The sequence below is a fragment of the Pelodiscus sinensis genome, chromosome 5 (genome assembly GCF_049634645.1).
Source record: "Pelodiscus sinensis isolate JC-2024 chromosome 5, ASM4963464v1, whole genome shotgun sequence".
Lineage (NCBI taxonomy): Eukaryota > Metazoa > Chordata > Testudines > Trionychidae > Pelodiscus > Pelodiscus sinensis.
This window is the reverse complement of record NC_134715.1, coordinates 94,930,746-94,946,717: the sequence shown is the minus strand read 5'-3', so window position 1 is coordinate 94,946,717 and position 15,972 is coordinate 94,930,746. Positions and strand designations below refer to the sequence as shown.

The following is a 15,972-nucleotide window of genomic DNA, read 5'->3' as shown; positions in this document are numbered from 1 at the left end:
GTCAAATGGGGAAGCTTACAGAAAATCTATTTGTTTGGACATAGGCTTCACTTTGTTTTCTTTCCTTCCCTTCACTGTAATTTTGTGGTTTGTTCTATCTTCCTTCATTTTATTGTGTAATAAGAATCATATTATGTATGGTATTGGATAGCATTTGCAGTTATCAAGTGCCTTAGGTTTGCTTTGGCACTTAATCATCTGCCAAGGCCTTTTATTGCTTTTTGTTTTCTATTGCAAAGGATATTAGCCTTTAAATGTTCTACTGGGACTTTCTATCAATTTGCAGTAATTACAGGTGAGTCCCTCCCATAAAAATTATGGTCATCTTTGCTATCAATAAAACCTTCCATTCCCAGTGGTGAGGAAGTCAAGGCTGAACTAATACTGATGGTTATGAAAGAAACAAGCAGAGGAACAATGGTAATTTGGTATTTGCTCTGTAATGAACTGGAAAACTATTCATTATTATTAGAAAGACCCCCAAGCCAAGCCATGGAAATAATTTTTTGGGGGTAGGCTCTAAATCTATATCCCCATGTTTAAAAATGAGCCCACAACCTGAATAATTTCAATAGAGAGGCCTAAATTAAGGCATAGAAAAACAGTTTGCTTATAGTGGCTTCCACACAGTAGAAGCCATCATGAGGAATTTTGGCTGAAACAATTTCTCCTGGAGTTCCCATATAAACATATGAACTAACTGAATGTCTGCCATCTTCAGAAAAGGTGGCATAAGCTTTTCCCAGTGGTCCACAGAGCTGTCTTGTTTGGAGAGCAGAGCCATGCCCCTATTAGAGTGGTAGCAGCACAAGTAATTTAACAGGTACTGTATTTACCAGCCTCACTGTGTCTTGCCTTTTGCAAATGGACACAAATGATAGGCAAAGTCTCTGTCCAAAGTGTCCTACTATCAGACCCTGCCTCCTGACAATTCAAATTGTGTAAATCAGGCCACTTTAAATAACCCTGAAATTGCAGAAGGTGCATTTATTCCACAGATTAGAATGGTATAGATTAGAAACAAGCCTATTTATAAGCATTGATGAAATGTCAGAGTTGTAGTTCTTCTGTGGATATAGAATAAATTAACCTTTTTTCTACTATACAGTTGCTATATTGAATATAGCAATTTTCAAAATTCCCTTCAGCAAGATAGGCCTTATTATTCTCAAAATGTGTTTCTTGATAGGAAATATATAACAGACATATGTAATACATCACTTCAGGGGATCAGTGCAGCCTTGAGAGGCTGAGGGATTTGGGCTTGTTTAGTCTACAGAAAAGAAGAGTGAAGGCGGATTTGATAGCAGCCTTTAACTACCAGAGAGGATGGAGAGAAGCTGTTCTCAGTAGTGACAGATGGCAGAATGAGGAGCAATGGTCTCAAGTTTCATGGGGGGCGAGGGGGGGAGAAGAGACGTCTAGGTTGGATATTAGAAAAAATTATTTTACTAGGAGGGTGGTAAAGCATTGGAATGGGTTACTTTGGGAGGTGGTAGAATCTCCATCTCTAGAAGTATTTAAGCCCTGGCAGGGATGATTTAGTTAGCATTGGTACTGCTTTGGGTTGGACTTGATGACTTCCTGAGGTCTCTTCCAGCCTATGAGTCTATGATTCAAAACACCTTCTAAGTTGGTGATGAGTTTACTAGGGAGTGACCAAAAGAGGTCAGATTATGCACTGAATTAAAATATTAATACAAAAAAAGTGAGTTTTTGGAAATTCTCACAGATTTGTGGATAGTTTGCTTATATATGGCAAGACTTGCCTCCCCACCCCCCAAATACTTCTCTGAAAAAGAAAGACCATGATGCTATTTTTTCTACTCATAAGCAAATTTCTCTATGTTGTAAATATTCTTTGTGTACAGAACTAGCATCTGTTTGGAAACAGTTTCTAAGAATTGCTATTTTGAATTAGTGTTTAACCTTAGCAAGAAAAAATAAGCCAAATAGCAATAGTACTTTAATTCAGCTTCTGTCGCTTTAAAGACACTGATAGATATGCAAAATAGCAAAGGGAATTTTATGTGCATTTTAGTGGTAATAATACCCTGAAGAGCACAGTGTTAGACTTTGGCTATGTCTACTCTATAGACTGGAGTCAATGCAATTCATATTGTCATTAAGCCACCACAATGAGTATATTGCAGGTGTACAGGCATACTCCTCTCCTTGTGTGCGTCAGCACTGTATGTGCACACCCTGAGTGCTTGTATTGATGCACAGTATAGCATACCATAGATAGGTACCCCAGCGAGCAACTTGCCACGGTCCAGTACATAAGCATTAGAAGCACAGAACCCAGTATCCTCCACTATTTGCAGAGCTACAGGAACACCTGAATCAGCAGGATATGATGACTTCTTAGAGGACAGACTCTTGCAGGAGTTCAGGAGAACCTATTCAAGATTGGTGATGGCCCATGCAGATCAGCTGCAGATGGTGGCATGCCACTTGCGGTCCCAAGAAATGGGATGATTGCACTGCAATGCAGGCTTGGGGTGACTAGCAGCAGCGGCAGAACTTCCAAATGTGAAATGCCACATTCCTGGATCTGTGGGCTGAACTCACCCAGACCTGCAGTGCAGGGACACTAGAATGAAAACAGCACTGAGAGTGGAGTAGTGATGATGATTGCACTGTGGACACTTGTAATGCATGATTACCCACTGACTGGTAGCAATTAGTTTGGAGCTGGAAAAACCATTGTTGGGGCTCTTGTCATGCCAGTATGCTGGGCCTTAAATCAATGCTGCAATGAAGGGCTCTGACTTTCAGCAACATGGAGGAGACACAGATGGCTTTGCAACAATAGGGCTCCTAAACTGAGAGAATGACAGATAACACGCATATCCCTATTTTTGCACCAGACCACCTTCATGCAGAGTACATCAACAGAAAGGGCAACTTTTCTATGGTTAGGAAAGCATTGGTGGATCCCCAGGTATAAGCCACCAGCATCAGGGTGAACTGGTCATGGAAAGTGTATCTTTAAGTACACAGGACTTTTCAGAAAGCTTTTAAGCAGGGACACCCTGTGCCCTCCACCTAGCAGATGACCATTAGCAAATGATGAAATGTTAATCAATACTGATCCTGGGAGACCCAGTCTAAGTCTTGCTCCCATGACTTATAAATTGTCAAGTTGGATGCTGTACAGCAGAAAGATTCAGGTACAAAATCAGCAGGTGCTGAATGACAGTTGAATGTGCTTTTGCTAGACTAAAAGGATGCTAACTTGTTTACCCGTGAGATCTGATCTCAGTGAGAAACATATCCCAGTGTTACAGATACCTGCTGTGACCTGCATAATATGGATGAAGCAATGGGGGAAAAGTGGCTGCTTACTGAATTTGAACAACAAGACACAAGAGCTATTAAAGGAGTTCAGCACAAAACTTTGCAGCTTACAGAAGCACTGAAGGAGCACTTTAACAGCGAACCAGAGTATTATGTAGTGGTGCACTATACTGTATCCGGCTCTGCTGTTTTGGGACTTGCTAGAACTTGTGTAGTGCTTGGTGTACATTATGATTATTACATTGTATGTTTGTCATTGATACTGTGACTTGTGTCACATTGTAGAGCAACAAGTGAGTGCTTTCAGAATTGTTAGGCACTCTGCAACATGGGTTGTGAACTAACAAAGATGATTTATGTTCCAAATAGAATTTTATTCAGTAATAAGATTAGTGAAAAGAAAAATCCATGGCATTTAAAAGCAAATTCACTAAAAACTTAATAGAAGAGAACTTATCAAGGGGAAAGAGCATTCATGTCCATTATACATACACATACAGCTACCAAGGCTCTCTCAGGTCAGTATATGTGAAGCTGTGGTTGTTCTCAGATTGGAGAGGTAAGGGTAAGTATGCAGCCCCTGATGCCATGTGGAATTCTGAAGGGAATATAAGAGGGTCCTGCACTGGAGTTTTTCATGGACTGCAAAAGGAGACAAGCCTTGGATTACTGACCCTGTAACTTCACAAGAGTCTACAGCATTGTTGCCAGAGAAGCATCTCTAGAGGCATCACCTTTCTTTTTACGGCTGGGCCTCCTGGGCATCTCTGCTAGCCATATCCAGGAAGTCTGCAAAGTTTATTCTCCAGACCCTGTACTCTCAGTCTGATGCAGCACGATCTTGCAGGATCTCATTGAACTTATCCTGTGTCTTCTTAGGAATTCTCCTTCACACCTGTGGAACTGCTCGAGGCAGCAACTGCAGGTAAAAAACAGAGGTACATTATCAATACACTCACTCTGGAAAGTGAAACTTACAATTTTGCACTTGCTTCCTTCCCTTGTTTCCCTAAAGTTTTAAGCAAGACATGCTTATTGATGGTTCTACTTTAGAGTGCTTGAGTATGGTGACAGTTACAGTACCATCCAAGATGAGTATCACCCACCAGGGGTGAGGGAAATGAGGAGAGCATTGCTCAGTTGTATGTATATAGGGCATTGGTACAGAAAAGGCACCATTTTCCATAGGTGACAGTGATTTTAGCTGATCTCACTCCTGATGGTGATGAAGACAGAGAGAGCACAGCTGCTGCTGGCATTCCAAAGCCTCATATGCTCTAGCCTATGTGCTCCTTCCAAAATTATTGCTGACTGGTATAGGAAAGTGTCCTGTCACAGAGGAAAAAATAAGGCTGCCATGCCTAAAAAGCATCACATTAGGAATGCAGAGCACGTCTTTGAAAGTTTCATCAGAATCTCCTAGTATGATTCAAGATAAATCACTATATAGGCTACGTCTACACTGGCATGATTTTCCGGAAATGCTTTTAACAGAAAAGTTTTCCATTAAAAGCATTTTCGGAAAAGAGCATCTAGAGTGTCTAGAGCGTCATTCATCAATGACTTAGATATTGGGATAGAGAGTAAGCTTATTAAGTTTGCAGATGATACCAAACTGGGTGGGGTTGTTACTTCTTTGGAGGATAGGGACATAATTCAAAATGACCTTAGCAAGTTAGAGAAATGGTCAGAGGTAAACAGGATGAGGTTTAATAAAGAGAAATGCAAAGTGCTCCACTTAGGAAGGAACAATCAGTTCCATACATACAAGATGGGAAGCGACTGTCTAGGAAGGAGCATAGCGGAAAGGGATCTAGGGGTCATTGTGGACCACAAGTTGAATATGAGTCAACAGTGTGATGCTGTTGCAAAAAAAGCAAATATGATTCTAGGTTGTATCTACAGGTGTGTTGTAAGCAAAACTCGTGAAGTCATTCTGCCGCTCTACTCTGCACTAGTTAGGCCTCAGCTGGAGTACTGTGTCCAGTTCTGGGCGCCACATTTCAAGAAAGATGTGGAGAAATTGGAAAGGGTACAGAGAAGAGCGACAAGAATGATTAAAGGTCTAGAGAACATGACATATGAAGCCAGGCTTCATGAATTGGGCTTGTTTAGTTTGGAAAAAAGAAGATTAAGGGGGGACATGATATCGGTTTTCAAATATCTAAGAGGGTATCACAAGGAGGAAGGAGAAAATTTGTTCCTCTTGGTTTCTGAGGACAGGACAAGGAGTAATGGGCTTAAAGTGCAGCAGGGGAGGTTTAGATTGGACATTAGGAAAAAATTCCTAACTGTCAGGATGGTCAAATATTGGAATAAATTGCCAAGGGAGGTGGTGGAATCTCCCTCTCTGGAGATATTTAAGAACAGGTTAGATAGACATCTGTCAGGGATGGTGTAGACGGAGCTTGGTCCTGCCTTGAGGGCGGGGGGCTGGACTCGATGACCTCTCGAGGTCCTTTCCAGTCCTATGATTCTATAGATTGGCACGGACGCTTTTCCACAAAAGCACTTTTTGCGGAAAAGCATCCGTGGCCAATCTAGACGCGCTTTTGCGCAAAAAAGCCCCGATTGCCATTTTCGCGATTGGGGCTTTTTTGCGGAAAACAAATCTGAGCTGTCTACACTGGCCCTTTTGCACAAAAGTTTTCTTACAGTAGGAAGTCAGTGCTTTTTCAGAAATTCAAGCAGCCAGTGTAGACAGCTGGCAAGTTTTTCCGGAAAAGCGGATGATTTTCCGGAAAAACTGGCCAGTCTAGACACAGCCTATATGTAAACTGAACTTCATACCCCCTTCCACATGCTTATCTCTGCAAGTATTCAGAGAATGCTGTCTCTCTTGGTAGTACTGCTACCTCTTCTAATTAAGTAAATGAATGCAAAGTCAAATGCTGCATCCTTATATGTTGCTGTTGCCATCACTAATGGGAAATACATGTGTTAATTTACCAGAGGATCCTTGTCTTGCATAAGGTTCATCCATACTCTGCTACGTGAATAGACTAGAGTGCAGTGGAGAACTGACTCATGGTATAGCTGGATGGTCCCCTTCTTGAATGTCTGCCATCTTTCTCCTCCATCTCATCACCATTCAGGCCATGGGCATGTGGCTCAGATTCCTCAGAAGTACATACAGTGGTTTGCAGAGTAGTGGTAACAGTTCCCTTACAAAGAGATACATATCATACTTGGCAAAGTGGCAGGTCTGCAGCTTGGTACCAGCTTGTCAGTTGGCCTTCCTTCACTTAACCACAACACTGCCATAGCTCTCTGTCATACCCCTTCTTCTGCATCCACTTTCTCACAGAAGTTGATATTACTAGGGCTAATCCAGAGCGGCGCTTGCTCAGCCTGTCCTCTTCAAAAGCACAGGGGATCCAATATCTCCTGCCTACTCCAAGCTGGAACATATAGCCAGTATGGTCAGCTGAGCCACTTCCTTCAACAAAGGGGAGCTTCTAAGTATGCTCACTTAGCTCAGCACTGAGGAAAAGGTATTTCAAAGTCTGCGTCACTGACAAAGGGATTAAACTTTCCAGACTACTTGATACCTTGACAGCAGAGTTTTCAACTGAGACCTGAGCAGGGTCAGACATCGTGGGACACTGCCTGAGGACCGGTAGGGTCAACATAAGTTAACACCATCTACATTCATACTGTGTTGACCTCACTACATTGACCATCAATGCTGCTCAGGGAGGTGATGTTACTCTGCCACCATAACAAGGTGCTTCCACTGGTGGGAGATAAATTAAGTATAGACATGTGCACCACTAGATCGATGAAAGGCATCTTATGTTGACCTAATTTTGAAGCTTAGACCAGGCCTCTCTCCTTTCTTTATTCGTTGGTCAACTTAAGTGATTTATTAGTCTAATATAGCTCTGTCAAGGAGCCGGACCTCCCTTTTGTCACAGGGCAAATACGGACCTCTGGGCTTAGTCTCAAAGTACAGTTCTCTCTAAACAGGGTAAATATGGCCCTGCAAGCCTAGTCCCAAACACACTCCTCTCTCTCATAGTTCCTCTAGCCTAGTCCACAGGTAAGTCTCCCCAAGCTGTTAGGGAGCAGGGTACCAGGGGGTAAGGGGACCTGGGCCCTCCTGCTCCACCGGGTCCCAGCCCAGGGCCCTGTGACAGTGGAGAGTTTTACTGCCTGCTCAGCAGGGATGCTGGCCAAAGCATGCTGAGCTCCCAGAGGACAATCCTCCATCCTGGGCCACTTCCTCCTATCCCCATCCCTGCTCAGCTCTCCAGGCGTTGCTCGGTGTGTCCGACCCTCGTGGATGGCCTCCCTGGCCGGGGCTGTCACTGGTGCTGCGGCTGAAGTGGCTGCTGCTGGGGTCGCTGCCCCTGGGGCTGCTGCTGCTGCAAGAGTGGCTCAGGAGTTCCAGCCTGAGCTCCTTTCCCTCTGGCGGCCCTCCTGACTGAGCTACTCCGCTGTCTCTTATACTGCTCCCGCACTTGGAGCATGCCCAGTCTGGGAAAAGGGGTGGGACTTCCTCCGCCCAGAGTCTTAGCCTCCCCTCTTCAGTGCAGGGTACGCTCTCCCTGTCACACACCCTCTCCTTTAAGAGGGCACCCAGCTGGCATTTTCCCTCCCTATCTTCTTCCCCCTGCCTAGAGAAGAAATCTGTGTTAGCATGGGTCTTACCTGGTCAATGGGACACGTGGAAGTCATAGGGTTGCAGGGAGAGGTACCAACGCATGATCTGGGAATTGGTGTCTTTCATGTTGTCGAGCAAGGATGCATGGTCTGTCACCAACTGGAAAGTCGTTCCTAGCAGGTAATATCTCAATGTGTCAATAGTCCATTTTACCACTAATGCCTCTTTTTCAGTTGTAGAATATTTTGTCTCTCTAGGGAACAATTTCCGACTCAGGAACAGGATCGGGTGTTCCTCCCCATCTACCTTCTGGGATAAGACGGCTCCGAGTCCCACTCCAGAAGCATCTGTCTTGAGTATAAACTCCTTCCCAAAATCAGGGTTTACTAGGACAGGTTTCTGGGTCAACCACCTTTTTAGGTTCTGCAAGGCCCTCCACTTTACTTGATGGGGCTGAGAAATCTTTGTTAGGTCTGGGAGCAGCATCGCGATTGTTGCATAGAGGTCACTGCTCTTGGGGTAGCTGTGGCTGAGGCTTCTGCTGCCAGGGTGGCTGCTCCTGGTGCAGTTGTAGCTGTGGTGGCTGCTGCAGGGGCAGCTCAGGAGCTCTGTCCTGAGCTCCTTCCCCTCTGGTGGTCCCCCCAACTGAGCTGCTCCGCTGCCTCTTATACTGCTCCTGCACTTGGAGCATGCCCAGTCTGGGAAAAGGGGTCGGACTTCCTCTGCCCAGAGAGTCTTAGCTCACCCGTTTCAGTGCGGGGTATGCTCTCCCCATCATAAGCTCCATATGTGGAATTCAGATGCTATGAATATGAGACATTTGGGATAAATATTCTCAGGGATAGGGAAGCATAAGCCATAGAGAGTTTTTGTTACTCTTTACTGGTGTGTCAACATGAAGTTTGAGGCTGCTGCTACTTCCAGATAATAGGTTTAGTTCAAGCAACATAGGCTTATATTTTGATTGTTTGATTCTGGATTCAGTCCCTGCTAACAATCCATCCAAGAGGCTGCTACAAAGAGATATGAGCCATAGAAAAAACACTCTTGCAATAGTTTGTACAATGCTGAATTTGAGTAAGCACCAGGCTTTTCCATCCAGTTTGTTTTGATTGATAAAGTCAAAATTTGGCTTTCAACAAAAGCCAATCTTTTTTGGATTTTCATCAATTTGTGTTATTATAATCTTTGATTTTGGTGTATGATTTGTCAAAGCTAGGATATTTCATAGCACCAAAAATTTTCTTAGGCATTTCACAGAATACATAAAAAAGATTCAGACCTTGCTCAAAAGAGCTTACAGTGAAGTCAAGGGTGCAATTTGACTTACTCCATTGAAAGTGAGGGTGACAGAGTGAAAACAGAATGGCATAGCAAAGAATAAACATTCCAGTCTGATCATATAATTACTCAGTTTAATATTCTAGTAGCTAAAAGGGTGATTTTGATTAGCTAGGATGCCTTATAACCTGAACTAAAATTACTAACATTGCTAAAAGGTCTGTAGGCTAAGCAGTTATAAATGTTCCTAATTTGTCAACTCAGTGGTGTGAGCCACAAATTTTAATTATATGTATGTCTTTTGCATTGAATTTAGCTTCTAAAGAACAAAACCATCTTAAAATAAGTGATGGTTATTAGAAGAAAACAAGTAAAACTAGAGAAGCAAGGATAGGCATGCTTGTAAGTTATACAACGTAGTAACTATGCACTAGGTAGCCATAAAAAATAACCGAAGATAAGATGCACTGAGGTGGTATGTGGTAGAGGTGCAATAACCATGGAGTACAAATGCAATTACAATACCAGTGTTGATAAATTACTGCAGGCAATTTCAAATTCCATGTGTAGTATAACAGTGTTTGATGTACTTAATGAAGCAGTTACAATACTCTTATCGCAGTAGTGTACATAGAATAAAATTGTCATTTCATCAGAACCTTAATCAGTTTTGTTACTCTTTTTCCTCATGCGCAATTAACTTCTTGCCTCTTGTTACACACGCATTTACTATAGCATAGTAAGTATATGATACACTTGTACTGCATTATCTCCTGAATGCAGCACCAGAGAAGTAAGGTGTCTCAGTTGGAGGCCATCTCAGTGAGGGTTCGGGGCTTAGGGAGGAGTTTTTTGGTTTCTCACTTGTGTGGTCCCCACCTGATTTTCTGTGGGTAAGTGGCCAGAGAGAGGGGGGGTAGGTGAGAGAGATTTCCCCCAGTGATGCTGCGATGCCTGGGGAGGAGGCAGCAGTGAGGCATGTCCCTGGCTTAATTTAGGACAGCCTATTACAGTGAGCACTGACCTGAATGCATGGTGCCCCACTGCTGGGGGAGCACTGCAGAGAGGAAGAGAAAGCCCAGCCAGGCCACAACCTGCAGAATGGAAAAGCCCTGGGCGCAGACCAGCGGCTACACCACAAACAGCTTTTTGTGCACTGCCTGCCTCCCTTGCAGGTGATACTAAAGTGGAGGAAGCCCCGTGGGTAGCATGGTCCACACCGGGGTGGCCCGGGGAAGGGTGGGCGGTCACAACGCAGCAGTGGGACATGGTGAACTCCCTGCTGGTGACTTCCTTACTCTTGCTCCTCTATGCAGCAGGTAAGAGGCTCTGGATTTTGCTTCCCCTACCCCCAATGTGAGTTGGGCACAAACATTCATTGGCTGGCAGCTGTCCAGGTGGGATGCTACTGAGAGGGGATGTTGGGTGCAGAGTAACTGTGCCAACTCCCCCTCCAGCCAAACAGACAAGTGGGGGGCACCGCAGAGACCAGGTATGGGGAGGAGTTAGGGGGCAGAGGGCATGGGATGCTGCTGGAACCAGGCATGGCAAGAAGCTGACTTGGTGCAGAGGGCAGAGACCAGGCCAGCATAGGTGGGGCTGGCAGGGTGCAGTAAATGGGGGGCACTGCAGGGCCCATCCATGTGGAGGGCAGGGGATTGAGCTTTTGGAGGGCACTGCAGGGGCAGGTACCAGGAGAGGTTGTCAAGGTACAGCAGGTGGGGGTAGGGGGTGTTGCAGGGCTCTCAGCTCTCCAGCAGTGGGGTGATGCACACTCCAAGCAGCACTCACTGTAACAGGCCATCCCAAACTGAGCCAGGAGCCACATCACCTCCTCCGTCAGCATTGCAGTGTCACTGGGGGAAATCTCTCTACTCTCCCCCCCTCTCCCCATAGTCTGTTGAAACTGATGATGTCATTCTGTCATCCAGCAGGAAAAACTTTTTTATAAGAGAGACAGACAGAAGAGTCACATATCATACAAATGCAGTCCATATTTAGTCTTGTTGCGTTTCTCTTACTTTTGGTCATAATGAAAGGTCCTACTCTGTCTCATAAAAGGTTGTTCTGAAGCTTTTGTAATGCTTGAATTAGCTTAAAACCATTGTATGATCAGTCATCCTGAAAATATGGATGATAAATCTATCAGCTGGTTAATATAAAAACTTTCCTACATTCCCCTCAACACGCTCTGCCTATATTCTTAGTTTCTAGGTTTTATTTTATTTTTTCCTGGGAACTTATCAGTATTTATTACTACAACAGAAACAAATGAAAAATAGTTTCAGTGCAAGAAACTATTAATTTTTTTCTCCTAGGTAAACATTAAGGTTTATTTTTGTGGACTAAAAAAAGGGGAAAATGTATTGAGTAGTTTAATGCTTTGAATTATGTTCATCAATGCAGTTTTCTGCAGAACTAAAACAGAACTCAAAACACAAACTGCTACTTTTGAGTTGAAAGGTGTATACGGTGTACATGGTAGGCATGAAATTCATCACTATGTTCAGATATCATGTACTTTGGAGCTTGTAGATATCTTTTAGACCAATATATAACCTTACTTCAGTAGAGAGCTCTTACTTCAATTGAGAGCATACACACACAGACTAATATATTATTGTAATACATATATCTCATGCAACATATTTTCCTAATAAAAAGGAAGTAAATGTATATTTTAAATGATACAAGAGTAAGATAAAAAATGAGAAAATAATGAATATTTTTTGTAAAACCTGAGAATATTTTGGTAAAAATTGGTATAAAATTGAAAATGGTGGTTATGTATACTTAAAGCCATGTGTGCATTCACCTCTGAAATTCTGCTACATTTTCCTCTGAGATCCAGGATCAGTCCTGAGAATGCTGGCTTTTTGCCCACATGTGATAATCTGGGGCCAATCTTCTTCCAGTAAGAGAAATAAAATGCATTGCAATCTACTATAACACAATATATATATTTTAAAATGACCACAGCGTTCATGATCGTAAATGAGTGTCTACGCTATTTAAAAAAAATGAATAATGACTATTCCTTCTATACCGTAACTGCTCATTCTTTAACCACAGGCTTTTGACCTTTTCTTCTCACAGTATGTTTCATATAAGGCAAATATAGACATGACACTGGCATCTAGAGGATATTACGTTTAACAACACTTAAAACATCTAAAGTCAAATTCTGATCTCAGCATCCACTATTATAATGTACTTACTCAGGAATTGAACTGGTGTAAATGAAATTAGAATCTATCCCCTCGGTTCATGTATTTTTCTCTATAATTATTATTTGGAACTGTAAATAATTAACACTTTGCTTTCACTAATTCTGCATTTACTTTAAATATTGTTTGTGGACTATGTTGCATATACACATAAGTAAAGACAAATATCAATAATAAAGATAAACACTGTGTAATTATCTCAACACAGAAGCCACCATTATTTTGGCCTACAGCACTTTATGCTAGTCAGCAACGTCCCCTAAGCAGACATGTGGATTGTACCAATTATTTGCTTGTTTGATGATATGGAGAAATGGGATATCTTTTTAAATGGCCCAATAATTACCCACCTGATAAAATTTTCAGTTATTTGGTATTAAGTTCCCTCTTAACTTAGTTTATTTATAGTGATATGATAGTACGTGTTTTCCCTATATGCCCAATTTTCACCATTAATAAAACCACACACAACACCAAGCTATTTACTGCCTCAAATTTTTCTTGTGAAGTCTTTGCTCTAAAGAGAATATTTTAGGAAAGTTTGAGGATTATATTACATGTTATTTTTAAATGATGAGACTTAACAGCAGTTGATTTTTTTTGAAAGACAGTTGAATATGGTGTCCTCCCACCCTCAAGTCCCAATTTAAAGACATATCAGGAGATGTAAAAGCTTACATGTTTTAGATTCTAATGGTGAAATCTTGGCTCCATTGAAGTTACTTTCAACACAGATTTCACCTTAATGTTCATTGAGAATAATTGTGCAGGACAGAATTATTTTCACCAAGTTGCAGTGCAAACCAGTTTGCATTATTATAACTTCCAAGACAGAGCTTTTGTTTTATAACCCACTTAATATACTTTTAAAAAGAAGACATTCCTCCTCCTTATATTTAGATTCTATAGAATCAAAACACTTACCCAAGGCTCTAGGCACCCTCATACATCATTAATACAATGAAACTCTAGCATCATTAGATAGTCATTTCTACCGGAACCCACCCAGCCAGAAACCTGCAAAAAGGCCTTTCAAGCCTTCCTCATTATAAGTATACCCTTAGCCTTAAATTCTCTCTCCTGACTGTAGACCTCTTTGGCACCTCCATTATGGGAGAACCAGTAATGCTTTATGTACCTGTGTCTGCTCTAAGCTGTTTTCTCAATTGTAGTCAGAATGACATTGAAAACCAATCATACCCCAGGCCTTAAGTGAAAATATTCTTGGAAGTAGTAGCTGCTAGTTTGCAGATTTCTGCTTAAGTTTGGATGTCAAACTGTCTACCTTTCCTGTGTTGTATTCATTTTTTCTTGATTTTTTAAAAAAATTTCAACATAAAACTCCTGATAAATGGGTTTTTAAGAAACAATGAAGTTGTCCAAACCATGACCATTCTCTCACATTTATATTCTTATGTACCACAGTATCAAAGAGTATCACGTTGGTCTTCAACAGTACTTCCCAGTAATGGAGCTCTCTCATTTTACAGCATTTAAGAATTTTGTTACTTACCGTAACGGGGACACTTACTTGTGATGAATACCTCCTGTCAGCTGAATGTGACATTGCAAACTCACCTGCCCCAGGCATCTCTGTAGGTTGTTGACCTCACTAGGTAGGTCTTCAATGACTCAGCCCTCTAGCCAATCCACAGAGTCTAAAACAGATGAATCCCATCCAGGGTAGGGATTCCCAAGTAGGTGGGGCTCTCATTAGGACATTCAGCCCCATTTCTGGGCTATTTAAATCCAGCCCTTTGTTCAGGCTTCTGAAGGAGACTTGTTCCCTTCTCAGGGCTTAGGCCACTTCCCCAGTAGCTAGTGCGGGCACCTGAGCCTAATAGCAACTCTGGGTCCCCACACAGGAACCCTTCTCACAGCAGCCACATCCTACTTCCTTCAGTTATCTGCTGCTATTCTCTGGGCCTCTGCTCATGTAGTCTTTCTCTTCACCATTACCAAGGAATGGAAGTTCTAAAATCCAGTTCCTTCTCAGGGAATGCAAATATCACCAAAACCTATCTACTGGATCTCTTCTTGTTGCTGGTCACAGAAGTTCAAGTGAGCTAACAAGCATGTGCCAACCCAGGAACTGACTTGGGCATGCCCTACAGTTCCTTTTATCTTAGCTGGGCTCTGATTTGTTGCTTCTGTGCAGCCTTTTTAGGCAGACCTGGAGGATCCACCTTTGCCGCTCCTTTCTTATGCAGAGAGTAATTGGACTGCAGGGTGACAAAGGGCTAGGTCCACCTCATCACATCTACCCAAAAAGAAAGATAGATGCCTGTTTCTGAACTCACCTCTACTGGTGTAAATCAGGACTAATTGTGTGGATAATAAGAAATGAACTAAGTGATTCCAAAAGGTGATTTTCACCCTCCCCCCCCATTCTGCCTCTATTGTTTAGAAGCTACTATAGTCAGGTTGTGTGTGTTTGCGTGTTTGTGTGTGTGCGCATGAACATGGGGTGGGGGAGGTGAGGAGTTGTTCAGTATCCAGGGATTCTTCTGAATCCAGCCAACAAAGATGGCTCCTAAGCCCCCACTCAGTGACCTGGGAAACTCATACACCACCTCTGGGCACCTCTGAGAGGCAATGCTTTTCCACTCACAAACACAGACTCTGAGCATAGAAAATATTTTTTTTAATGAAAGGGAGGGAAGTAACTTGGCATTAATGGGGGAAAACTCCACAAACAGAGTTCATAAACAAAACCATGAGTAAAAGTCCCACCCCAAGTAGGTTGGGTAATATTATTTTCCTTTCTATTTAAATCCAGTAATCTGAATGTCCCTTTTACATGCCCAACCCTTCTCTGCACTCCATTCATGGTTGCTGCCCTGAGTCGCAGCAAACCCAGAGTTCAGAGGTGCATCTGCAGAGTTTACCTCCCATACTGAGTGGGGAGGAGGTAAAGAAGCATCTTATTCATTCCACTGGTCACTCATCATCCACCTCCTCACTGCTTTCTGCCGCCACTCTGCTGGCTGAACATTATGCCTCTCTAACACCACTCTGCTCATCACCCATCGCATCTTTTCGCTGGTCGCCCCGCCATCCAGCCACTCACTGCTCCCACCTACTTGTGGTAGATTTGGCATGGGCAAAAACTCATTAATTTCAGCTAAGTGAGTTCAGCTCTTGGCCCAAGGCACAGTCCAGCCACAAGAAATTTCAGTATCCACTGGAGTAAATTTAAAATAATAAAAGAGACTACTTCTGGAGCCTGTTTTAGCTCTATCATTGAGACAGTGGGGAGAAACAGGTCTGGTGGGCATGTAACCTACTGACTGAGATCCTGACCTCCCTCAGAGAATATTGACAGTGAAGCCCTTGTACATCCGAGGTCCTTTAAGATGACAGTGTCTCTCTCCTTTTGAAATGGATTAAACACAGTCCTTTTCAGCATTTTGCAAGCATTTAACAATTCCTGCATTAGTAGTAACAATTACTGACAACCAAATTGATTACAATGGGCAAAACATCACTGTATCAGGTGAATAGCCAGCAAATCTAAGCAAACAGAAGCAAACTGTATTTATAATGCTTCAGGGG

General features: G+C 42.7%; 1 protein-coding gene and 1 long non-coding RNA gene across 3 annotated transcripts in view; one reads left to right on the top strand and one right to left on the bottom strand.

The window, feature by feature from the left end:
• DTHD1 (death domain containing 1) overlaps window positions 1-15,972 on the top strand; it is a 126,576-nt gene that overhangs the window by 98,680 nt on the left and 11,924 nt on the right. The gene's annotated exons all lie outside the window — the stretch shown is intronic.
• LOC142829663 (uncharacterized) overlaps window positions 3,633-15,972 on the bottom strand; it is an 84,079-nt gene continuing 71,739 nt past the window's right edge. Inside the window, exons 3-4 of the long non-coding RNA XR_012904342.1 lie at window positions 4,038-4,222; window positions 3,633-3,945 (exon numbers count right to left, since the gene is read on the bottom strand). This is a non-coding gene — a long non-coding RNA (uncharacterized LOC142829663). The remainder of the gene's footprint in view (window positions 3,946-4,037; window positions 4,223-15,972) is intronic.